This window comes from Chlorocebus sabaeus, chromosome 7 (genome assembly GCF_047675955.1).
Source record: "Chlorocebus sabaeus isolate Y175 chromosome 7, mChlSab1.0.hap1, whole genome shotgun sequence".
NCBI classification, from domain to species: Eukaryota; Metazoa; Chordata; class Mammalia; order Primates; family Cercopithecidae; genus Chlorocebus; species Chlorocebus sabaeus.
Genome location: NC_132910.1, coordinates 49479245 through 49504476, shown reverse-complemented (window position 1 = coordinate 49504476; position 25232 = coordinate 49479245). Strand labels below are relative to the sequence as shown.

General features: G+C 37.7%; 1 protein-coding gene and 1 pseudogene across 2 annotated transcripts in view; one reads left to right on the top strand and one right to left on the bottom strand.

The window, feature by feature from the left end:
* The window catches only part of STPG2 (sperm tail PG-rich repeat containing 2), a 663016-nt gene that overhangs the window by 115298 nt on the left and 522486 nt on the right, over positions 1–25232 (top strand). The gene's annotated exons all lie outside the window — the stretch shown is intronic.
* Positions 4077–5335, bottom strand: LOC103235999 (large ribosomal subunit protein uL18 pseudogene; annotated as a pseudogene).

Here is a 25232-nt window from a genome sequence, read left to right as displayed (position 1 = left end):
GTAGAGATAGTTATCACATCTCTATGTAACTTGCTGATGTGACCTGTGCAGAAGTCAGATTAATTTTGGGGGGTGACTGTGGATCATTATAGACTTAATCAGATGGTGCTGATAGAGTTTGCAGCTGCTGTCTCAGTTATAGTATTTTTACTGGGGCAAAACATCGTGGTCTGGTATATTGATGGCATTATGCTGATTAGAGTTGAATAGCTGGAAGTAGGAAGAATCTTGCAAACCAGATAATGGAAGATAAACCCTGTGAAATTTCAGGGGCCTCCTACTGCAGTGAAGTTCCTGGGTCGAGTGGTCTGGATAATGTCAAAATATCCCCTCCAAGGTGAAAGACAAGTTGCTATTCCTTCCACCATCTACCATGAAAAAGAGTTATAACTCTTGGTAGGTCTTTCTGGGTTTTGGAGATAATATATATTGCATTTGAGTGTGTCACTTTGGCTTATCTACTGAGATTCTGATAAGTGTGCCAATTTTGAGTGGACATAGAGCAAGACAAAGCTCCACAGTGGGTCCAGGCTGCATTGCAAGCTACTTTTTCATTCCAACCTTATGATTTAGCAGATTAAATAATACTTGAATTGTTTTGTTGCAAACTGGGGTGCTTTAGAAAGCCTCTGGAAAGTACCAATATGAGAATAAGAGCACACAACCCTAGGATTTTGTAATACTTCTATGTCCTCTTCTGCAGATAACTAATATAAAATATAAAAGGATGATATAACTATGCTATTTCTAATTAATATACTTTGAATATGTAGATACCCATGGGCTAAAAGTAAAAGCATGGAAAGTGATATATCATGTAAGCATCAATAAAAATGCTGTAGTGGCTATATTAGTATCAGATAAAGTACATATAAGAATAAAGAGTATTACTAGAGATAAAGAGGGATATTTCATAATGAAAAAGAAAGAGATCATCAAGAAGACACAGTAATCCTAAAGGTATATGCATGTATAGAGATTCAGAATGCTTGAGGGAACAACTGACAAAACAGAATGGAGAAATAAATAATTTACAATTATAGCTAGCTATTTCACTACTCTGGTCTCAATAATTGATAGAGCAAGACCTCAGTGAGGTTATAGAAGATTGAACAGGACTATTAGCCTAGTGTGACATAATAAGCACTTATAGAACATGCCACCCAATATGTTTATGCATAATACACATATTTCTACATGCACATAGAATGTTTACCAAGATAGAACATATTTTTGTTAATAAAACAAGTTTTAATATATTTAAAGTATTGAAATAACAGAAAATATACTCTCTGATCACAACAGTGTTTACAAAAAATAAATCACAGAAAAATATCTGGAAAATTCTTATAATTTGGAAATTGAGCAACATACTTCCAAATAAACCATACGTGAAAGAGGAAATTATGAGGAAAATCAGAAAATATTTCAAGCTATGTGAAAATGAAAACACAGCATATCAACATTTGTAGGATAAAATATTATATTTAGTGAGTAATATATAGAATTAATGCTTATATTAGAAAAGAAGAAACATGTAAAATCAGTGTACTCAGCTTTCACATTTAGGAAATAGAAAATAAAAAGGACAAACTAAACTCCAAAGAGGAAGAGAGATAACTGGAGTGAAGCAGGTGAAATAAAATTCTGTAGCTTTGTTTTCCACAAGGAAACAAGAAATTATTAAATGAGGTTCAAAACATCTGCTATAAGAAAATAAGACTAATTTATTCATATCTCTGAAAAGTAAATTATCCTAAGCAGACTGTTGGTAGAAATATGGATGTTAAAGATACTTACTGCTAGTGAAGGATCAGAAGAAAATGAGGAACACATTGTTGGAAACTATGGGAAAGGGGATTCTTGTTATAGAGTGGTAGAAAGTGTAGCTAAAATGTGTCCTACATGATTATGTAGAAACTAGATTTTGTAAGGAATGTCCTTGGATTTGTATAAGGAGACTGCCAAGTGTTGAAGGTGTGCTGAGGTTTCTTCTTTCTGCTTATAGTAAAATGTGAGATGAAAAGCACAAATTGAAGGAAGAACTGTTAAGCCAAAAGAAACCAGGACTTGATGATGTGGGAAATTTCCAACCTATCCAATTAGAAAAAGACACTCAAATTAGATTCACTTCCAGGAAAGTCAGTTCTGGGGAGACTGCTGAGGTTGTGGTTGAATTATCTTTCGCTAGTGCCTTGGAAGGATCTAGAGACTGTGTTCAGTCACACAGAAGCTCTTTGAAGAAATCAGGTGTATGACTCATGGATCCCTTCAGTCATCTCTGAAGAGGCCAAAAATAGACCTGGCATTATCTAGAAAAGACCTGTGGAGGAGCTGTTGTGTGGAGTGAATTCCCATGACAGATGTAGGAGACTCAAAATATTCTTGAGATTTTATATCAGTAGCAGCACTGCCAGCTTGGACTGAAAGGGACAGAAAGAAGGGTAAATGAAAGAAGGCTATTGACACTCTAGAATTCTAAAGGCAGGAAGCAGGCTGATAAAACTACTTAGCTGAAAGCAATGCTACTCTTCATGAAAAAGGAAGATTTACTCCAAAGGCAGAGTCATCCTATTCTCTGAGGGTGAAGCTGGGAGCCACACAGGTTATTCCTAGGCCTTGAAACTCAATGGAGTTTTCCTAACAGGGTTTTGAGATTGCTTGAGATGGCTGATTTCTTTTTTCCTTCCATTTTTTTTTTTTTGGAATGAAATGTTTGGTGTTCTACACTTATTCCATCTTCTATTTTGAGAGCTGTTAACTTGTTTTCTAGTTTTGCAGGTCTACAGATGGAGATGAATTTTGCCCTAGATGGATCATATCCAAAATTTCATCCATATCTGATTTTTGTGGTTCAGTTGATGTGAATTTGGATCCTTTGAGCTGATGAGATTTAGATTAGATTTCAGACTATAAGCTGCTGTTGTAATGAGTTAAGATTCTTGGGAATATTAGGATGGGGTGAATGCATTGAATGTGGGATGAATGAATCTTTGTGGGCTAGACTGCTTACTGTGGTAGAATTATATCCCTCTAACAATGTTCATCTCCTAATCCCTAGAACTTGTGCATATGTTATTTGACATGGTAAAAGAGACTTCCCAATGGGATTAAGTTAATAAGTGTATGTTATTTTAGGCTACTAAATTTTTGGTATTCATTAGAAGAGCAACAGAAACAAATACACCTTGTCTTTGGAATTGCCTGTCCCCTGGGAACATTGGCCATTTTCAAAGGAAGAAGCTTCTGCATCTTACCAGTCTGAGCAGCTGCCTGGTAAGTTTGACAGACTCATGTGGTCCAGAGGGCACAACCTGGTGAATGTTCCTTGTTTATCTGTTAAGATTCAGTCAAGAGATAGAAAGCACGCCAATAATGTAGATGTTGATTATTTAATATTAAAAAGATTAGTTAAAAATGGTCAACTACTTATAATGGAAAACTAGACTCTACACTAAAACAGCTTATGTAGGAAGCATCTACAAATGTACTGCCTTTAGTGGGATTGGGGAAAGAGAAAGAGAAACAGAGAAAGAGAAGGGCAAGAAATACACTAAGAACTCAGAAGAATCACCTACTCCCAAGACTGAGACCTCACTGGAGAGGGCATAGCTATGGTTCACTGGGTGGCAAAGAAGTTCACTGGAGTCAGTGGACCAGAGTTTATCTGTATGTAGTTATCTACTGGAGTAATGGCAGATTGGGGCTTGTCTACAGGAAGCTGTCCTTGAGGGTTCCTGAGAAACTCAATGGGGCTGCAGCATGTCACTAGCAGGCACACCACAGACGGAAGAAAATACACTAGAATTAGGAAGTGAAACCCCTTCCTCTACCATGACATACAATGTCCATTTGGTACCCTCTCTTGCCAACTAAGATTAGACAAACTGGCAAAAGAAATTTGTACAGGGTCCAGATCCAGTAAAACCTAGGTCAAGGAGGATGAATGCAGAGGCAGAGGAATAAATCAGTAACTAACACCATACACTCCGTTTTTTTTTTTTTCTTTTTTTTTTTTTTTTTTTCCTGTCCATATGTTTATTGTCTTTATCTGAAAATCTTCATAGAAAATTGGTTTAGCTCTCAGCAGCCCATTCCTGAGCTCTGAGGAAGCTTGCCTTCTTTTGAGCTACCCAATCTTTCTTCTGAGCAAGGGACATTTTGGGATGGTTCCACCTCTTCTTTTTAACTTCTTTCTTAGGTTTCTTTTCATAGACTGGATTCTCTCGTATAGCAGCATGAGCTTTCCTATACATCTCCATCATGTCTGGTTACTCTGTTCTTTATGTATTGAGAGAACGGTTTCTTGTAATCATCTTCCTCTTCTTCCATTAAGTAGTGCATGTAATCTGCAACATTCTGGCCCACAGTGTGCTTCTAGTGTACTTCTACATTAAATTCCTTGCTTTCAGAATCATAACCAGGGAATCGTTTGGTATTGTGAGGGATAGACAAAACTCCATCCACAGCTCCCTTCAGGGCACCAACGATTTTATTGCCAGTGGTAATTCTGGCAAGGCCTGCATCCAAATAGCAGGTAAAGGCACCTGGCTGACCATCAATGCTTTCCACATTGTATTCATCACCAGTCACCTCCACTTGGCTTTCATAGATCTTGTCCATGCCAAACCTACTGAGAAGACTGCAGGCCAGCAGCAGGCCAGTAGAATACGCTGCAGCATAATTTGTCAGGCCAACCTTCACACTATATTTTGGCAGTTCGTGTGCATATGCCGCACAGACTATTATATCCCCCTCTGTATGGGCATAAGCAATCTGACAAGTGATTCTCTGTTTGTTATACTAACTATCATTCTGTATTTGGGTGTGTTGTATTTATTTTTATCCTTTATCACTAAGTGTTTCCAAGCATAGTAATCAGTTTTACCCTCTCCTAGTCTTCTAAATTTCACTTGGTATCTCTTAAAGTAGGCCTTATTCTTAACAACATTAACAAAACTCATCCTGTGGAACAGAGACCTGCAGGCCCAGTAGCACTAGGGGGTGGAAAGGGCCACAGCAAATACACTCCTTTTATCAGTCAGCTTCTGTTTCCTTTTACACAACAACAAAACAACTCTGTTTCCACCTAACAAAGCAAAGCTATTCTTTATACAATTAAAAAGTTTTGACACTTTCCTCATGAGGAGATATACATCTCCAGTAGTTGTATAAATGACTTGCCAGCTGTATTAATTAATCCTTAAATTCACTTGAACTGCAAGTGAATACTCTTAAAAAGAGTAAACTAAAGTAATCCCTGATAATAAAGGAGAACCTCTTTGCTATCCTCCCCATTTTTGTTCTTATACCTTTTGGAATACAGACGGGGGTAATTAAATTTGCAATAGTCATTTTATGACCTTGATATAGGAAAAAGAAAAGATGTTCAAGAGAATCCTAAAGACCTGAGTTTAGACATTGTTGATTCTTGAATTAATACTTACATAGCCTATTTCTGGACTTCTTGCTTTATAATACAAATAAAACTTTATTTTTAAAAACAATATTGGGTTTGTTGATATTTGCGGCCAAATGCATTTCTTCTAGATATTCTTATAAAACAAATTGAAAAGCCAGTGAAAGTAATTATATTGAGAGAAAGCACAGTGAAAGTAAAATTTTGTCATGAAATGATACTATCAAATATTATATAATATCAGTGGCATATGTTTACAATAACATTTACAAATATGTCAAATATCTGAACAAACGTGTAGATACTTTCATTTATTCTTGTATTAAACTACTAATTTCAGAGTATAAATTAACCCTTGCTTATGTGTGCTACATATATATGTGGAGACGACTTTGGCAACATTTGGTTATATTTATCATTGAAAACACAAGCAATGGGAGAAGTGGTGTTTCATTGATTTAATTTTATAGGACATATGGATTTGAAAACTTTCATTGAGATCAGCAATGACATGTTAATGTTATGGAAGGGTGTTATGTAAATAATAGATATTCCAGCTGAGGAGCTATCCATACTCTGCTTTGTTCATGGAAAACATTTGATAATCAGCAGTGAAACTACTAGACAAGAGGAATGATGATAGCATGATGGGAGAATAGGAGTTTCCAATGCATACCCCTCTGTATTAGTCTGTTTTCACCGTGCTATAAAGATACTACATGAGACTGGGCAATTTATAAAGGAAAGAGGTTTAATCGACTCACAGTTCCCAGGAAACTTACAATCATGGTAGAAGGTGGAAGAGAAGCAAGTACTTTCTTCACAAGGTAGCAGGAGAGAGAGAGAGACAGAGAGAGAGACAGAGAGAGAGAGACAGAGAGAGAGAGAATGCGAATGCAGGCTAAACTGCCACTTTTAAAACCATCAGATCTCATGAGAACTCCCTCACTATCATGAGAATAGCATGGGGGAAACCACCCCCATGATCCAATCTCCTCCCACCAGGTCCCTCCCTCAACATGTGAGAATTAGAATTTGAGATGAGATTTGGGTAGGGACAGAGCCAAACCATATCACCTTCACAGAAACATCAGTATAAACAATCATCTATGCATAAAAATATGTTCACAAGAGCTAAGGATTCCAGGTGAGAGATTACAGTATCTAGGTGGGGCACATAAATAAGAAAAGATGCATTAAAGAGGGTAGGAAGGACAGTTTCACATTACTGCCATCACCCCTCACCCCAACCTGAGCAGCACAGTGCAGGCAGATGTGTTGGGAAAGGAAGATGAAGTAAGGACCTCACTTTGCCTCAGACTTATGTCACCAGGTCCAACCCAGTGAACCCCAGTGCCAGGATGTCCCCCACAGACCTACACTTCAATCTTGTCATGGCACCAGGTCACCCCAGCAGATCTAGGCTTCAGGCCAACCCCAGTGGGTATAGGCTCCAGTACTTGTCTGTAGCACTGTCTGTAGCAGTGATGGCTACAGACTCTAGTATGGCCACTGAAGACCCAGGAAAAAAGCTGGTACTTGCAGATCCAGGCTCCAGGCCTGCCCCAACACCAAGCCATCCTCAGTAGACTGAGGTACCAGTCTGGCCCTTGCAGATTCAGGCTCCAGGCCCACCAAAGTGCTAGGCCAGCCCCTGCAGACTCAGGAACCAGGTCAGCATCTGTGAACACAGGCAACAGGCCCACTTACTCAGGAACCAGGCCAAACTGACCAAGGATTCAGCAGTAAGCCTACCTGACCTGTGGACTTCACCAATGGGCCTACCAACTGAATATCTTGATGGGTTGACTAGTGATGGATGTTCCCTGCTGAAGCTTGTATGTAAAGACTAAAATAGGAGCCTGTTCCTTCAAATGCACAGACACCAGTGAAAGACAGCAATTATGAAAAATCAGGAAAAAGTCATACCACTAAAAGAACAAAATAAAATATCAGGAACTAACCCTAATGAAATGGAGATATATGAATAGCCTGACAAAGAATCATTGTCTTAAAGAAGCTTAGTGACCTACAAAAGAACACAGATCGGCAACTAAACAAAATCAGGAAAACAATACATGAAGAAAACGAGAAGTTCAACAAAAAGATAGAATGTATAAAAGAAAACCAAACAGAAATTGTGGAGCCAAAGGACACAATGACTGAACTAAAAAATTCCACAGAGAACTCTAATGGCAGACTTGATCTAACAGGAGAAAAAAATCAGTGAACGCAAAGAGAGGTTATTTAAAATCACCCAGTTAGAGAATCCAAAAGAAAAAATGAAAAAGAGTAAAGAAAGCCTGTGGGATACAATCAAACAGAACAATATATGAGTAATGAAGTTCCAGAGGAGCACAGAAAAAGAATGGGACAGAAAACTGTTTAAGAACATAACTACACAGAAGAATTCTTGAATTTGGAAAGGAACACAAACATTGAGATCCATGAAGCTCAAATAACCTCAAATAGATTAAACACAAATGGATAGTCACCAAAACACATTGTAATCAAATTCTTTTTTAAATTATACTTTAAGTTCTGGGATATATGTGCAGAACGTGCAGGTTTGTTACATAGGTATACACGTGCCATGGTGGTTTGCTGCACCCATCAACCCATCATCTACATTAGGTATTTCTCCTAATGCTATCTCTTGTCTAGCCTTCCACCCCTGCACAGGCCCCAGTGTGTGACATTCCCCTCCCTGTGTCCATGTGTTCTTATTGTTCTTCTCCCACTTCTGAGTGAAAACATGTGGTATTTGGTTTTCTGTCCTTGTGTTAGTTTGCTGAGCATAATGGTTTCCAGCTTCATCCATGTCCCTGCAAAGGACACAAACTCATCCTTTATTATGACTGCATAGTATTCCATGGTATATATGTGCCACACTTTCTTTTTTCTTTTTCTTTGTAAAGCAATGTTTACTTTTCCAAAATTTAAATATTCAAATTTCTTTTTTTTTTTGTAATTATACTTTAAGTTCTAGGGTACATGTGCACAACGTGCAGGTTTGTTACATATGTATACCTGTGCCATGTTGGTGTGCTGCACCCATTAACTCATCATTTACATTAGGTATATCTCCTAATGCTATGCCTCCCCCCTCCCCCCTCCCCACATTAGGCCCTGGTGTGTGATGTTCCCCTTCCTGTGTCCAAGTGATCTCATCGTTCAGTTCCCACCCATGAGTGAGAACATGCGGTATTTAGTTTTCTGTTCTTGCGATAGTTTGCTGAGAATGATGGTTTCCAGCTGCATCCATGTCCCTACAAAGGACATGAACACATCCTTTTTTATGGCTGCATAGTATTCCGTGGTATATATGTGCCACATTTTTTTAATCCAGTCTGTCACTGATGGACATTTGGGTTGATTCTAAGTCTTTGCTATTGTGAATAATGCTGCAATAAACATACATGTACATGTGTCTTTATAGCAGCATGACTTATAATCCTTTGGGTATATACCCAGTAATGGGATGGCTGGGTCAAATGGCATTTCTAGTTCTAGATCCTTGAGGAATCGACGCACTGTTTTCCACAATGGTTGAACTGGTTTACAGTCCCACCAACAGTATAAAAGTGTTCCTATGTCTCCATATCCTCTCCAGCACCTGTTGTTTCCTGACTTTTTAATGATTGCCATTCTAACTGGTGTGAGATGGTATCTCATTGTGGTTTTGATTTGCATTTCTCTGTAGGCGAGTGATGATGAGCATTTTTTCATGTGTCTGTTGGCTGTATGAATGTCTTCTTTTGAGAAGTGTCTGTTCATGTCCTTTGCCCACTTTTTGATGGGGTTGTTTGTTTATTTCTTGTAAATTTGATTGAGTTCTTTGTAGGTTCTGGATATCAGCCCTTGTCAGATGAGTAGGTTGCAAAAATTTTCTCCCATTTTGTAGGTTGCCTGTTCACTCTGATGGTAGCTTATTTTGCTGTGCAGAAGCTCTTTAGTTTAATTAGATCCCATTTGTCAATTTTATCTTTTGTTGCTGTTGCTTTTTGTGTTTTAGACATGAAGTCCTTGCCCATGCCTATGTCCTGAATGGTATTCCCTAGATTTTCTTCTAGGGTTTTTATGGTTTTAGGTCTAACATTTAAGTCTCTAATCCATCTTGAATTAATTTTCATATAAGAAGTAAGGAAAGGATCCAGTTTCAACTTTCTACTTATGGCTAGCCAATTTTCCCAGCACCATTTATTAAATAGGGAATCCTTTCCCTATTTCTTGTTTTTGTCAGGTTTGTCAAAGATCAGATGGCTGTAGATATGTGGTAGTATTTCTGAGGGCTCTGTTCTGTTACATTGGTCTATATCTCTGTTTTGGTACCAGTACCATGCTGTTTTGGATACTGTAGCCTTGTAGTATAGTTTGAAGTCAGGTAGCGTGATGCCTTCATCTTTGTTCTTTTGGCTTAGGATTGTCTTTGCGATGCGGGCTCTTTTTTGGTTCCATATGAACTTTAAAGCAGTTTTTTCCAATTCTGTGAAGAAACTCATTGGTAGCTTAATGGGGATGGCATTGAATCTATAAATTACCTTGGGCAGTATGGCCATTTTCACAATATTGATTCTTCCTATCCATGAGCATGGTATGTTCTTCCATTTGTTTGTGTCCTCTTTTATTTCACCAAGCAGTGGTTTGTAGTTCTCCTTGAAGAGGTCCTTTACATCCTTTGTAAGTTGGATTCCTAGGTATTTTATTCTCTTTGAAGCTATTGTGAATGGGAGTTCATTCATGATTTGGCTCTCTGTTTGTCTGTTACTGGTGTATGAGAATGCTTGTGATTTTTGCACATTGATTTTGTATCCTGAGACTTTGCTGAAGTTGCTTATCAGCTTAAGGAGATTTTGGCCTGAGACAATGGGGTTTTCTAAATATACAATCATGTCATCTGCAAACAGGGACAATTTGACTTCTTCTTTTCCTAACTGAATACCCTTGATTTCTCTCTCTTGCCTGATTACTCTAGCCAGAACTTCCAACACTATGTTGAATAGGAATGGTGAGAGAGGGCATCCCTGTCTTGTGCCAGTTTTCAAAGGGAATGCTTCCAGTTTTTGCCCATTCAGTATGATGTTGGCTGTGGGTTTGTCATAAATAGCTCTTATTATTTTTAGATATGTTCTGTCAATACCGATTTTATTGAGAGTTTTTATCATGAAGGGCTGTTGAATTTTGTCAAAAGCCTTTTCTGCATCTATTGAGATAATCATGTGGTTTCTGTCTTTGGTTCTGTTTATATGCTGGATTACGTTTATTGATTTGCATATGTTGAACCAGCCTTGCATCCCAGGGATGAAGCTGACTGGATCATGGTGGATAAGCTTTTTGATGTGCTGCTGGATTCAGTTTGCCAGTATTTTATTGAGGATTTTTGCATCGATGTTCATCAGGGATATAGGTCTAAAATTCTCTTTTTTTGTTGTATCTCTGCCAGGCTTTCATATCAGGATGATGTTGGCCTCGTAAAATGAGTTAGGGAGGATTCCCTCTTTTCCTATTGATTGGAATAGTTTCAGAAGGAATGGTACCAACTCCTTGTACCTCTGGTAGAATTCAGCTGTGAATCCATCTGTTTCTGGACTTTTTTTGGTTGGAAGGCTATTAATTATTGCCTCAATTGCAGAGCCTGCTATTGGTCTATTCAGGGATTCAACTTCTTCCTGGTTTAGTCTTGGGAGAGTGTAAGCATCCAGGAAATTATCCATTTCTTCTAGGTTTTCTAGTTTATTTGAATAGAGGTGTTTATAGTATTCTCTGATGGTAGTTTGTGTTTCTGTGGGGTCGGTGGTGATATCCCCTTCATCATTTTTTATTGTGTCTATTTGATTCTTCTCTCTTTTCTTCTTTTATTAGTCTTGCTAGCAGTCCATCAATTTTGTGGATGTTTTTAAAAAACCAGCTCCTGGATTCATTGATTGTTTGGAGGGTTTTTTGTGTCTCTGTCTCCTTCAGTTCTGCTCTGATCTTAGTTATTTCTTGCCTTCTGCTAGCTTTTGAATGTGTTTGCTCTTGCTTCTCTAGTTCTTTTCATTGTGATGTTAGGGTGTCAATTTTAGATCTTTCCTGCTTTCTCTTGTGGGCATTTAGTGCTATAAATTTCCCTCTACACACTGCTTTAAATGTGTCCCAGAGATTCTGGTATGTTGTATCTTTGTTCTCATTGGTTTCAAGGAACATCTTTATTTCTTCCTTCATTTCATTATGTACCCAGTAATCATTCAGGAGCAGGTTGTTCAGTTTCCATGTAGTTGAGCGGTTTTGATTGAGTTTCTTAGTCCTGAGTTCTAGTTTGATTGCGCTATTGTCTGAGAGACAGTTTGTTAGAGTTTCTGTTCTTTTACATTTGCTGAGAAGTGCTTTACTTCCAACTATGTGGTCAATTTTCAAATAAGTGCGATGTGGTGCTGAGAAGAATGTATATTCTGTTTATTTGGTGTGGAGAGTTCTGTAGATATCCATTAGGTCTGCTTGGTGCAGAGTTGAGTTCAATTCCTGGATATCCTTTTTAACTTTCTGTCTTGTTGATCTGTCTAATGTTGACAGTGGGGTGTTAAAGTCTCCCATTATTATTGTGTGGGAGTCTAAGTCTCTTTGTAAGTCTCTAAGGACTTGCTTTATGAATTGGGGTGCTCCTGTATTGGGTGCATATATATTTAGGATAGTTAGCTCTTCCTGATGAATTGATCCCTTTATTATTATGTAATGGCCTTCTTTGTCTCTTTTGATCTTTGAAGGTTTAAAGTCTGTTTTATCAGAGACTAGGATTGCAACCCCTGCTTTTTTTTTGTTTTCCATTTGCTTGGTAGATCTTCCTCCATCCATTTATTTTGAGCCTATGTGTGTCTGCATGTGACATGGGTGTCCTGAATACAGCAAACTGATGGGTCTTTACTCTTTATCCAATTTACCAGTCTGTGTCTTTTAATTTGACCATTTAGTCCATTTACATTTAAGGTTTATATTGTTATGTGTGAACTTGATCCTGTCATTATGATATTAGCTGGTTATTTTGCTCGTTAGTTGATGCAGTTTCTTCCTAGCATCGATGGTCCTTACATTTTGGCATGGTTTTGCAATGACTGGTACCAGTTGTTCCTTTCCATGTTTAGTGCTTCTGTCAGGATCTCTTGTAGGGCAGGCCTGGTGGTGACAAAATCTCTAAGCATTTGCTTGTGTGTAAAGGATTTTATTTCTCCTTCACTTATGAAACTTAGTTTGGCTGGATATGAAATTCTGGGTTTAAAATTCTTTTCTTTAAGAATGTTGAATATTTGCCCCCACTTTCTTCTGTAGAGTTTCTGCTGAGAGATCTGCTGTTAGTCTGATGGGCTTCCCTTTGTGGGTAACCCGACCTTCCTCTCAAGCTGCCCTTAACATTTTTTCCTTCATTTCAACTTTGGTGAATCTGACAATTATGTGTCTTGGAGTTGCTCTTCTTGAGGAGTATCTTTGTGGCGTTCTCTGTATTTCCTGAATTTGAATGTTGGCCTGACTTACTAGGTTGGGGAAGTTCTCCTGGATGATATCCTGGAGAGTGTTTTCCAACTTGGTTCCATTTTCTCCGTCACTTTCAGGCACACCAATCAGACATAGATTTGGTCTTTTCACATAATCCCCTATTTCTTGGAGTCTTTGTTCATTTCTTTTTGCTCTTTTTTCTCTACACTTCTCTTCTTGCTTCATTTCATTCATTTGATCTACAATCACTGATACTGTTTCTTCCAGTTGATGTAGTCAGTGACTGAAGCTTTTGCATTTGTCACGTATTTCTCGTGTCATGGTTTTCATCTCTGTCAGTTCTTTTATGGCCTTCTCTGCATTGATTATTCTAGTTATCCATTCATCCATTCTTTTTCCAGGGTTTTTAGTTTCTTTGCACTGGGTATGTAGTTCCTCCTTTAGCTCTGAGAAGTTTGATCCACTGAAGCCTTCTCCTCTCAACTTGTCAATATCATTCTCCGTCCAGCTTTGTTCCATTGCTGGCAATGAGCTGCATTCCTTTGGAGGGGGAGATGCGGTCAGATTTTTGGCATTTCCAGCTTTCTGCTCTGCTTTTTCCCCATCTTTGTGGTTTTATCTGCCTTTGGTCTTTGATGATGGTGACATACTGATGGGGTTTTGGTGTGGGTGTCCTTTCTGTTTGTTAGTTTTCCTTCTAACAGTCAGTACCCTCAGCTGCAGGTCTGTTGGAGTTTGCTTGAGGTCCACTGCAGACCCTGTTTGCCTGCGTATCAGCAACGGAGGATGCAGATGATAGAATATTGCTGAACAGACAGCAACACTGATTCTTGCTCTGGAAGCTTCGACTCAGGGCTGTACCCCGCCGTGTGAGGTGTGAGGTGTCGGTCTGCACCTAGTGGGGGATGTCTCCTAGTTAGGCTACTCACGGGTCAGGGACTCACTTGAGCAGGCAGTCTGTCCGTTCTCAGATCTCAATCTCCGTGCTGGGAGAACCACTGCTCTCTTCAAAGCTGTCAGACAGGGACTTTTACATCTGCAGAGGTTTCTGCTGCTTTTTGTTTAGCTATGCCCTGTCCCCAGAGCTGGAGTCTACAAAGGCAGGCAGGCTTCCTTGAGCTGTGGTGGGCTCCACCCAATTCGAGCTTCCCAGTGGCTTTGATTATGTACTTAAGCCTCAGCAATGGCGGGCGCCCCTCCCCCAGCCTCGCTGCTGCCTTGCAGTTAGATCTCAGACTGCTGTGCTAGCTATGAGGGAGGCTCCTTGGACGTGGGACCCTCCAGGCCAGGTGTGGGATATAATCTGCTGGTGTGCCGTTTGCTAAGACCCCTGGTAAAGCGCAGTATTAGGGTGAGAGTTACCCAGTTTTGCAGGTGTTGTGTGTCTCAGTTTCCTTTGGCTAGGAAAAGGAATTCCCTTCCCCCTTGTGCTTCCCAGGTGAGGCGATGCCTCACCCTCCTTCAGCTCTTGCTGGTCGGGCTGCACTAGCTGACCAGCACCCACTGTCCGACAGGCCCAGTGAGATGAACCCGGTACCTCAGTTGAAAATGCAGAAATTGGCCGGGCGCGGTGGCTCAAGCCTGTAATCCCAGCACTTTGGGAGGCCGAGACGGGCGGATTACAAGGTCAGGAGATCGAGACCATCCTGGCTAACACGGTGAAACCCCGTCTCTACTAAAAAATACAAAAACCTAGCCGGGCGAGGTGGCGGGCGTCTGTAGTCCTAGCTACTGGGGAGGCTGAGGCAGGAGAATGGCGTGAACCCGGGAGGCGGAGCTTGCAGTGAGCTGAGATCTGGCCACTGCACTCCAGTCTGGGCGACAAAGCGAGACTCCGTCTCACAAAAAAAAAAAAAAAAAAAAAAAAAAAAAAGAAAGAAAATGCAGAAATTACTTATCTTCTGTGCCGCTCACACTAGGAGCTGGAGACTGGAACTGTTCCTATTCGGCCATCTGGGGCACCCCCCCAAGAGAAACAGTCACTTCTTATTTTTGAATTCACTTTCATTGTGACAGGACTTTGTTTCCTTTAGGATGTGATTATAATGTATGCTGACTAGGGGTGTTTGCTTTGCTTCTGGTTATGTTTGGTGGTGAAGAATCTACAAATTTTTTGATTATTGGTAGATTTAGTGTGATGGCTTTCTCAAATGTTCATTGTAGTGGTGGTGTACCAGGCAGGTGAGCAGGCTCACAGCTTCCTAAGAAACTGGAGTGGCAGAGATCACTGGGTAGTGTAGATTGACCTCCAGGACAGTAGGTCGCACTTGCAGGTAAGATCTGGCTGCAGTGGTACAATAGGTTTTATGTTTGATCTTTGTTTATCAGAAAAAGTGCTCTGGTGTCCCAGGCATAGGCTTGCTGTGGAACACTCAGTGTTTGGGTTTTACATCCAGCCTTGGAGCAGGGGGTGAAGCTGGACAGAACTGGACCAGGCAAATCCATACTCAAATTCCCCAGTGGCAGCTGAGGGAATTGGCTCTGACAGGGACCTGGGGGGCAGTTGCCAGATGCCTGGAGATAAGCCTAGGTGAGGACTGGAGAAACTGCTGCTGCACCAATTTCTTTGCACAGGAATGGAAGGATGGTCCAAATGCATAGTCCGTGTGAACAGGGGTGGGACCCACCTCTTTCTCACACTTCAGAACTGGCTGGGCTCATTCCGCTGTCCTGACCAAGGGAGTGAGTTGGGAAGCTCAGTAGAGTCATACACAGTCTGGCTTTAGATCACAAAGCTACCTTTGACCTCAAATCTTGCTACCGAGGTGAAACCAGAGCTTGTCAGCAAATCTCTTCCTGTTCTGGTCCTGTGAAGTGGTAGAGTTCAATTATAGTGTCACAACTGGAATATATTCCATACTCATCTCTCAGTTCTGAGTGTGGAGTCCTCTCCCCTGCTCCAGACTCAGCACTCCAGTCTCCAGCATGAGACTCTAATGCTGATGGTAGTTTCTGCTGCTAGGTTGCTGAGTTCTGCCAAGCTTGATATGAGGCTGGATTGAGAATGATTTCTTCCTGTCAGTTTCCAGATCTGGGAGAATGCATAGGGAACCTCCTAGTGCCTTTACTTCTCACAGTCTCTCACAGCCTTTACTTCTCACAGCCTTTCCCCATGTTAGCTTTAGGGATTGGGAGAGACAAGGTGCTTTCCTGTGGCCTGGGTTGCACTGTTCCCCAGTGGAATGGTAAATCACAGAGGGACACTCTCTTCCTCTCTTCTCTTTGGAACTTTACTCACAGTTCTCAGCCATATGCTGTCATGCAGGCTGTCTGACAAACTTCTCTTCCCTGGGATGTGAAGTATCCTTTACTTTTTGGTTGAGTTCCTATGATTCTTTATGAATAAAGTTTCACAGTGTGAATCACTACACTACCAGGTGAGCAAAGCATGCTGGAGAACCTTCTAATCTGCCATATTGGAAGAAAAACAATATTGAGTAAGGAAATTGAATAATTAATTAAAAACCTCTCAACAAAGGAAAGCACAGGACTTGATGGTTTAATTGGTGAATGCTAGTAAACATTTAAAGAGTTAACACCAACCCTTCTTAAACTCTTTCAAAAAATGAATGGAAAAGGAGGGAACCATTTTCAACTCATTTTGTGAGCCCAGAATTATCCTGATAGCAAAGCCAGACAAGGACACTACAGAAAAATAATATTACAGGTTAACATTTCTGATGAAGAGAGATATAAAATTTCTCAACAATATACTATCAAGTCAAATTAAATAACACACCAAATGGATTATACACAATGATCAAGTGGGATTTATTTTGAATGCAAGGATGGTTCTACATATTCAAATTAATAAATGAGAGATATCATATTACAAGAATAAAGGAAAAAAGCCACAGTATCTCAATACATGCTTAAAAAGCATTTGACAAAATTCAGCATTCTTTTATGATGAAATAGTCTCAGCAAATTAAGTGTAGAAGGAATGTACTTCAACATAAGAAAGGCTATATATGACAAACTCACAGCTAACATTATAGTCAATAGTGAAAAGCTGAAAACATTTTTTTCAAGATCCAGAACTAGACAAGGATATTCTTTATCATGACTTCTATTTAATGTAGTATTGGAAGTCCTATTCAGAGCTGTTTGTTCTTTAGAGCATGTGGTAATTAATACTGAGTGTCAACTTGATTGGATTGAAGGATGCAAAGTATTGTTTCCTGGGTGTGTCTGTGAGGGTGTTGCCAAAGGAGATTAACATTTGAGTCAGAGGACTGGGAGAGGCAGACCCACTCCCAATCTGGGTGGGTATCATCTAATCAGCTGCCAGTGTGGCTAGAATAAAGAAGGCAGAAGAAGTTGGAAGGATTTGACTTGCTGAGTCTTCCAGCCTTCTTCTTTCTCTTGTGCTGGATGCTTCCTGCCCTTGAATGTCAGACTGAAAGTTCTTTAGGTTTTGGACTCTTGGACTTATACCAGTGGTTTGCCAGGGGCTCTTGGACTTTTGGCCACAGACTGAAGGCTGCACTGTCGGCTTCCCTACTTTTGAGCTTTTGGGACTCAGACTGGCTTCCTTGTTCCTCAGCTTGCAGATGGCCTATTGTGGGACTTCACCTTGTGATTGTGTGAATCAATACTCCTTAATAAACTCACTTTCAAATATATACAACTATCCTATTAATCCCGTCCCTCTAGAGTACCCTGACTAATACAGAACACTTTTTACATCTTTCTGTATTTAATATGTTGAAATTGTTTAGTTTTTAGGCAGTAAATAAATAAATGTCATCCAAATGAGAAGGAAGATGTAATATTTGTATTTGCAGACCAAATGATCTTATAAATAGAAAAGCCTAAAGGACTCCACCAAAAAATTGTTAAAAATAATAAGTAAATTCAGGAGAGCTGCAAGATACAAAATCAACATACAAATCTCAGTTGTGTTTTTATACACTAATAATGAACTCTTCCCCCAAATCATTTTAATTACAATAGGATAAGAAATACACAAGAAAAAATTTAGGAGTAAACTTAACCAAGGAAGTGAAAGATTTATGCACTGGAAACCATAAAACATTGATGAAAGAAACTGAAGAAGAAACAAATAAATGGAAAGATATCCTATGTTCATTGTCTGAAAGAATTAATATTGTTAAAATGTCCATAGTGCCAAAGTTGATCTACATACTGAATTTTATTGCTATCAATATTACAATAGTATTTTTCAGAGAATTAGAAAAAAAAAAATCCTAAAATTCTTATGGAGTCAAAAAAGATCCTGAATACTAAAAACTTGAACACAATGAACAAATCTGGAGACATCATGCTACCTGATTTCAAAATGTACTACAAAGCTACAGTAATTAAAACAGTATGACTTTAAACATACTGTTGGTGTAGAAACAGTCATAAATACCAATGGTACAAAAATAGAGAGCCCAGAAACAAATTTACACATTTATCATCAATTGATTTTTAACCCAGTTGCCAAGAGCACATAATGGGGTAAATAATAGTCTATTCAATAAATAGTGTTAGGAAATATGGATATCCACATACAAATGACTGAAATTGGATCTTTATCTCACACCATATAAAAAAATCAACTCAAAATAGATTAAAGACTTAAATCTAAGACCGAAAACAAAAAAATACTGGAAGAAAACATAAGATAAAAGCTTCTTGACCTTGGTATGGGCAATAATTTTTTTTTTTTGGCTATTATCCCCTAAACACAAGCAAACAAAACCAACAATAAACAAATGGGATTGCAGTAAACAAAAAAACTTTTTTTTTTTTTTTTTTTTTTTTTGTTTTACAGCAAAGAAAATAGTCAACAGAGCAAAAAGACAACCTACAGAATAGGAAAAAATATTTTTAAACCATATATCCGATAAGGGCTTAATAGCCAAAATATAGAAAGAACTCAAATTGATGGCAACAAAACAAATAACCTGATTTTAAAAATGGGCAAATAACCTGAATAGATTTTTTTCTCAAAAGAAGAAATACAAATGGCCAACAGTTATATGAAAAAATGCTTAACATCACTAATCATCAGTGACGTGGAAATCAAAAACAAAATGAGATAGCAGTTCCCACCTCTTAGAATAGCTATTATCAAAAAGTCAAATGACAGCAGGTGTTGGGAAAGATGTCAACAAAATAGAATGCTTGTATGCTGTTGGTAGGAATGTAAATTGGTACAGCCATTATTAGAAACAGTATGGATGTTTTTTAAAATATAAAAATCGAACTACCATATGATCTGGAAATCCCACTTCTGAGTATGTAGCCAAAGGAGATGAAATCAATATGTTGAAGAAATATCTGTACTCCCGTGTTCATTGCAATATGATTCACAATAGTCAAGATATGGAATCAACCTAATGTTCATCAATGAATGACTGGATAAAGAAAGTGTAACACACATACACACACAGAGGAATATTATTCAGACTTAAAAAAGAAGGAAATCCTATCATTCATGATAACACGATGAACATGGAGGACATTATGCTAAGTGAAATAAGACAGACACAGAAAGATGCATGATCTCACATGAAATATTAAAAAGTTCAAGAAGCAGAGAGTAGAATAGTGGTTTCTATGGGCTGGGAGGTGGGGAATATGGGTCAAAGGGTACAACATTACAGTTATGCAGGATTAATAAGTTCTAAAGATCTAATGTTAAAGCATAGTAACTCTATTAATACAGTTTACACTTGAAAGTTGCTAAAAGAGTAGCTCTTAGTTGTTCTCACCACACACACACACATACACACACACGTAGTTATGTGAGGTGATGTATATGTTAATTAGCTTGATTATTATAATAATTTCACAATGTGTTCATACATCAGAACATCACATTGTATATCTTAAATGTATAGCATTTTAAATTTGTCTATTATACTTCAATAAAGATAGAAAAAATAATAAAAACTCCAAACCTATATGCCTTCTGATTTTAAAAATTGAATTTGAAACAAAAAGTGAAAAGTATGAATACATTCAAATTGCATTCAGTATGTTGGGATTTTAAAGTATATGGGTAAAGTATAAAGGATAATGAAGAAATGAATAATTGATACAACCATTTGACCACATTGAAGTAAGAATCTTGTACAGAAAACACACGATCATATGAGATTTTGAAATGAAATATAAATCTAATGCCAGTGAAGAAGATTATGATTTCATGTAGTCTTTTTAAGTGGCATATATTATTATCATGAGTGGCCCGAACTCACTACCTCCAAGCCAAAATATTGTGCTTTTTAATGTTGAGAATATTTTCTCAGGATTTTTTTAAAAAATCAAACTGTAGTACAAATAGCTTGAGTCTGAAATTTGGACTTTTTCCCCACTCAATGTCTTTTTTTTGTCTTTGGAGAAAAAAAAAAACTGATGATGTATTATTTAGCTAATTTGCAAACCAATTCCAAATGTTCCAACAGAGCATGAAGAACTAATTTTCAGGACTGAAAACCACTTAAGAGTGGATTAGTAATGTACTCATTGTTGTCTTCTGAGTTGAAACACCCAACCTTCCAGCTTCTGCCTGTAAAAGTTACAACTTTTCATCTGTTAGAGTGCTGACAGTAGTCTTCGAGCCAGCACTCCATAATTTCTGGGCCATTTATGTTTAATATGAATATCCAGACTTATCAGACAGTCATTAAACTGTTGGCACTATTTGTAATGATCAACGATTGTGAATTCAAAATTTTCTAATTAAGTAGAAGCTAGCAAGAGAAATGAACTGCAAATATAACCTAAATTATAAATTAAGCTGTCCATCATTGAGTTGCATATAGCTGCCTCGGTGAAAGACTGCAAACAATATTATCCTTCTGATTGAAATAAAACTTATTTTTATGCTAATTTAAAAATGCATGGCTGATTTTTATTACCAAAATTAAGAAACATTAAAAAAAACTTACCTAAATTGATGATCTTCATGTGCACTAATTACCCATTAATGAGTGTGTAGTTTAAAAAACTTTAGAACACACTGTTATTAAAGACATTTTGAGTGTTAATTGCCTTGTTGTTTGTCTTAATGTTCTTAGGTAATTACAAGTAATCTCAATTTAGGGAATGAGAATTTCTCTATCATCTTCTTGACCCTATATCCATATGAAATTCATATTGACATTCCACCACACAGAGTCAGAGAAAGTTCTTATTCTGGTACTTTTATTACTTGCTGATCTCCTCTACCACCTTATTCATCTGCTTGAGGGGTCTGTACATCTGGCCAGCTGAGCTACTTTCCTACTTCTTTTTCTGATTGTCATTGCCCATCCTCCAAATACTTCTTAGAGCAGAAGATATGGGAAATTCTAATTTATTATGTTCACTAACTTGTGACTGTAATAGGAAGTTACATATTATGTTTTATAACAATGAGAATTGGAAAGACAAAATCAGCCTTTTTATACTATCAGGTATTATTTGATGTCACTCAGTAGTCTTATTACCACATAATAATTTACTTAAATGAATATGAGTAATTGGGCCCTTTTCCTATACAGCACTTCAGAGATACCTTCAGACCAATGCAATCCTAGTTTCAGAGCTATCAGTGTGTGTAAAGATCATGAAACCCTGCTACTACTTATGAACATAATAATTTCATCATGATAATACTATAACTAGGCTTAGAAAACACCAACTCACTGACAAAACCTCTTTTAGACTTTGATTTCACTAGATCTGGAGTTATGTGCAGGAATTTGTATGTGGAGTAATGTATATTTTTTGTCAGCCCTTACGTCATCCAGGTAGAAGACTATTTTAAAATATATTTATACTCTAAGATATTAAAGAGCTAAGTGGGGAATCTAGTGGCTTACAGGCTGAATTTAATCCACAGGTGTATTTTTATAATTATTTCATAGTTGTTAAAAATTGAGTTAGTTGCCAACGTTTGTAACTCGTGAAATTTCATATACAAATCCAGACTTTCAGTTTGACTTAAAAGTGAACAAAAGAATCTAATAATAGCCAGTTGGGGCTGATTAAATGCTGCTCCTGAGGATAAGGATGAGTGATTTCCTCTACACCATTTTCCATTTAGCGCTTATTTGCCTGCCTTGCCCTAGCAAGCATTTGAATTCTCTATCTTTGCAAGTGTAATAATAATTAATCTTATATGGGTACTTTAGCTTCATTTGAGATTTATAACCCTTAACATTATTTCATTTGGATGTGTTTAATTGTCTGTGTATTATTCATTAAGTGATAATGTTTCTTTTCCTTTTAAAAAGAGGAATTTGGACTTATAAAGAGCAGGAAGACTATACTGACATTAAGTAACTCTGTGGAAGTTCACATTGCATTGCATAGTAATAAATGTTAATGAACTCTGAACATTTACATAGCACCAATTTACCAAAATAGACATTATAAATCTTGACTGCTACTAGATAATGCACCACATAGGATATAGTAATTACAGGAAAACTATATAAACTATTTGTATAGATTTCCTCTTGGTGAAAAAATTTTGAGTACAAAAGCCTTATATAATTCTTGATCATTGTGGTGAGATTTTCAGGATGGCCACATTTACTCATATTTACTTTACTTCAGAACTTGGGAGTGTAGCTTCAGACTTAAATGATACTGAATTTTTGATTCAGCTGAATTACTAATACCAGCGTTGACACGAATTGTTACTCAGCAGATGTAACATGGACTCTAGGTGGCTTTTCATTAGTTTTACTCAATTTCATGTTTGGTTAAAACTGCCTAAGTTAACCATTAACTCCAATGCAATACTAATATATAGTCAAACCTAGCAGCTTATGTTTAAATTCTGCCTCTCTTGATTTACTTGCCTAAATTTATATGGAAAAGCTACTTTTGGTTTTCATTTCTGTTACTGAACATATGGTCGGCTAACTAGTATATGATTTATCCTGCAAAACATGTCTTGTCACTAATTAAATTTTTCTCATTTGAATGGCATATAACGTAAGTGCTGCATCTGAGACCCAGTGACACTTGCAATGGTATTATTGGTTAATACAAAGTTAATTTTCAAATTATTTCTTTTTACTTAGAGTTTTCCTTACCATGTTTATTTGATTTTGTTGTTTAAATTTAATTAGTTTAAAAGAAACCACATAGAGCATGTTTGTTTACTGAGAACAGAAACAAAGAATGCATCATACTTTCTAAATCAACCAAAATTTATGTTGCAATTATGCAAAGAATCGTAATAGATATACATTCTTTTCTACAGTTTCAAGTCAAATTTATATATTTCTGTATTCAATCCATCATGAGGATTAGATCACTTAAAGAGTTAACTGTATCTAGGACATACTTTTAAAATATAATCCATTTAAAATAAAAGAACTATTTTCTTAAGAAGATAGTGTCAAGTATAATCATATAGCAAAAATTAGGTTGATAGAAGTAGCCTGAAAATATTATAAGTTGCAAACTTTCATTTTAAGTTGCTTATAAGTTTGTTTTTCCTTATTATAAGATGACATAACAGGAAGAGGATGGTGAATATTATCTTGTTTTTAGGAATTAAAATTGATATGTTTTCATTAGCTCTGGAAAATTGAATAGTTATCAGTCTGATGAAAATATTCAATCTAGATGTTAGCTGAAAAATATAGTAAATGATCTCAAAATTATATTAGAGTCTAAAGATTATAATGATCCACAGGTTCATACGGGCCATTAAAAAGACACCGGGGCCTATCATGGGGAGGGGGGAGGGGGGAGGGATGGCATTGGGAGTTATACCTGATGTAAATGACGAGTTGATGGGTGCTGACAAGTTGATGGGTGCAGCACACCAACATGGCACAAATAGACATATGTAACAAACCTGCACGTTATGCACATGTACCCTAGAACTTAAAGTATAATAATAATAAAAAATAAATAAATTTAAAAAAAGAGATTAGTGATATTAACAATATAGTATTAAAATGAATATAATACTGAGAACCACATAAATATTACATAATATTATTAGCCATTTTCACTTTTTTCTCCACACAAATTCTCTGGACACCACATTTAATTTCATGGCCTCAGATGCCATGTATATACAGTCACTTCCAAATATATAGATTATTTCCAATGTGTATTTATAGCCCTGACCTCTCCACTGAGCTCCAGACCTCCATGAGTTATTGTCTATATGTCACCTGCCCCTTGGTTTATAGGAACTACAAAACTAACATTTCAAAATTAAACTAGTTTTTCTCCCTTTTTGTTTTTTGAGACAGAGTCTCACTCCGTCACTTAGGCTGGAGAGTGGTGGCACGATCTCAGCTCACTGCCACCTGTGCCTCCTGGGTTCAAGTGATTCTCATGCCTCAGCCTCCCCAGTAACTGGAATTACAGGCACATGCCACCACAGCTAATTTTTGTATTTTCAGTGGAGATGGCCAGGCTAGTCTCAAATTCCTGACCTCAAAAGATCTGCCCACCTCGGCCTCCCAAACTGCTGGGATTACAGGCATGAGCCACTGTGCCTGGCCTTGCCCTGATTTCTATTTTCTCTCTCTGATAATTGCTGACATTCATTAGCCAGGACTGTGTCATAGTCACCTCTATGTGAAAGATGGCTAGGACGGGAAGTTGGTAACTAGGATTGTGCTAGAAACCAATAATATCTCTCCCGACCACTTGCAAGCTATGTTGTTTTTGAAATAATTTCTTTGTGGCACAGTTTAAAAAATCTGTGAATTGAAATAGTGCCTGGCAAATAGTATGTTCTTGGTAAATATTGTTTCAGTTATTTGTTTCTGTATAGCCAGTCACCCCAAAATGTAGTGCCTTAAAACGAATTGTTATTTCCTGTGATTGCCCCAATAGTGTCAGACAGGGTTCGATTACTAAAGCAAAATGACAATGCTTAACTCTGTAGTTTATTACAGAAAAAATACAAATAGAAACAGCATTAAAGTTAAGAATATTCTTTATAGTCAAAGACTGTAGGGTTTCAGAGAGGCCAGAGTGAACTTTTTCTCCCCTCTCTAAGGCCATGACAGGACATGATTTCTGTCTTGGATCAGGAACCACTGACATGTACATGGAACACCACAGAATCAGGGAACACAAAATGGAGTCTTGCCAGGGTTTTTTATACTCTGCTGGACATGTTGGCATATTATTCATAACTAGCACCAACAGTAGAGTCCTCCATGGGTCTCAATGAGACCAGGTAAAAATGATCACTGTCACTATTATTGATTAGCAGTGCTCACAAGCTGATGCAAACCACTCCAAAACTTATAGGACCCATAATTACAAAACCATAATGTTAATTAGTAGTTTCACATTTTGGTCAGGGGTCAGTGCCTTTTAGGTACTTTAGCGAAGTGGCTCATGCTGATTCCAAACT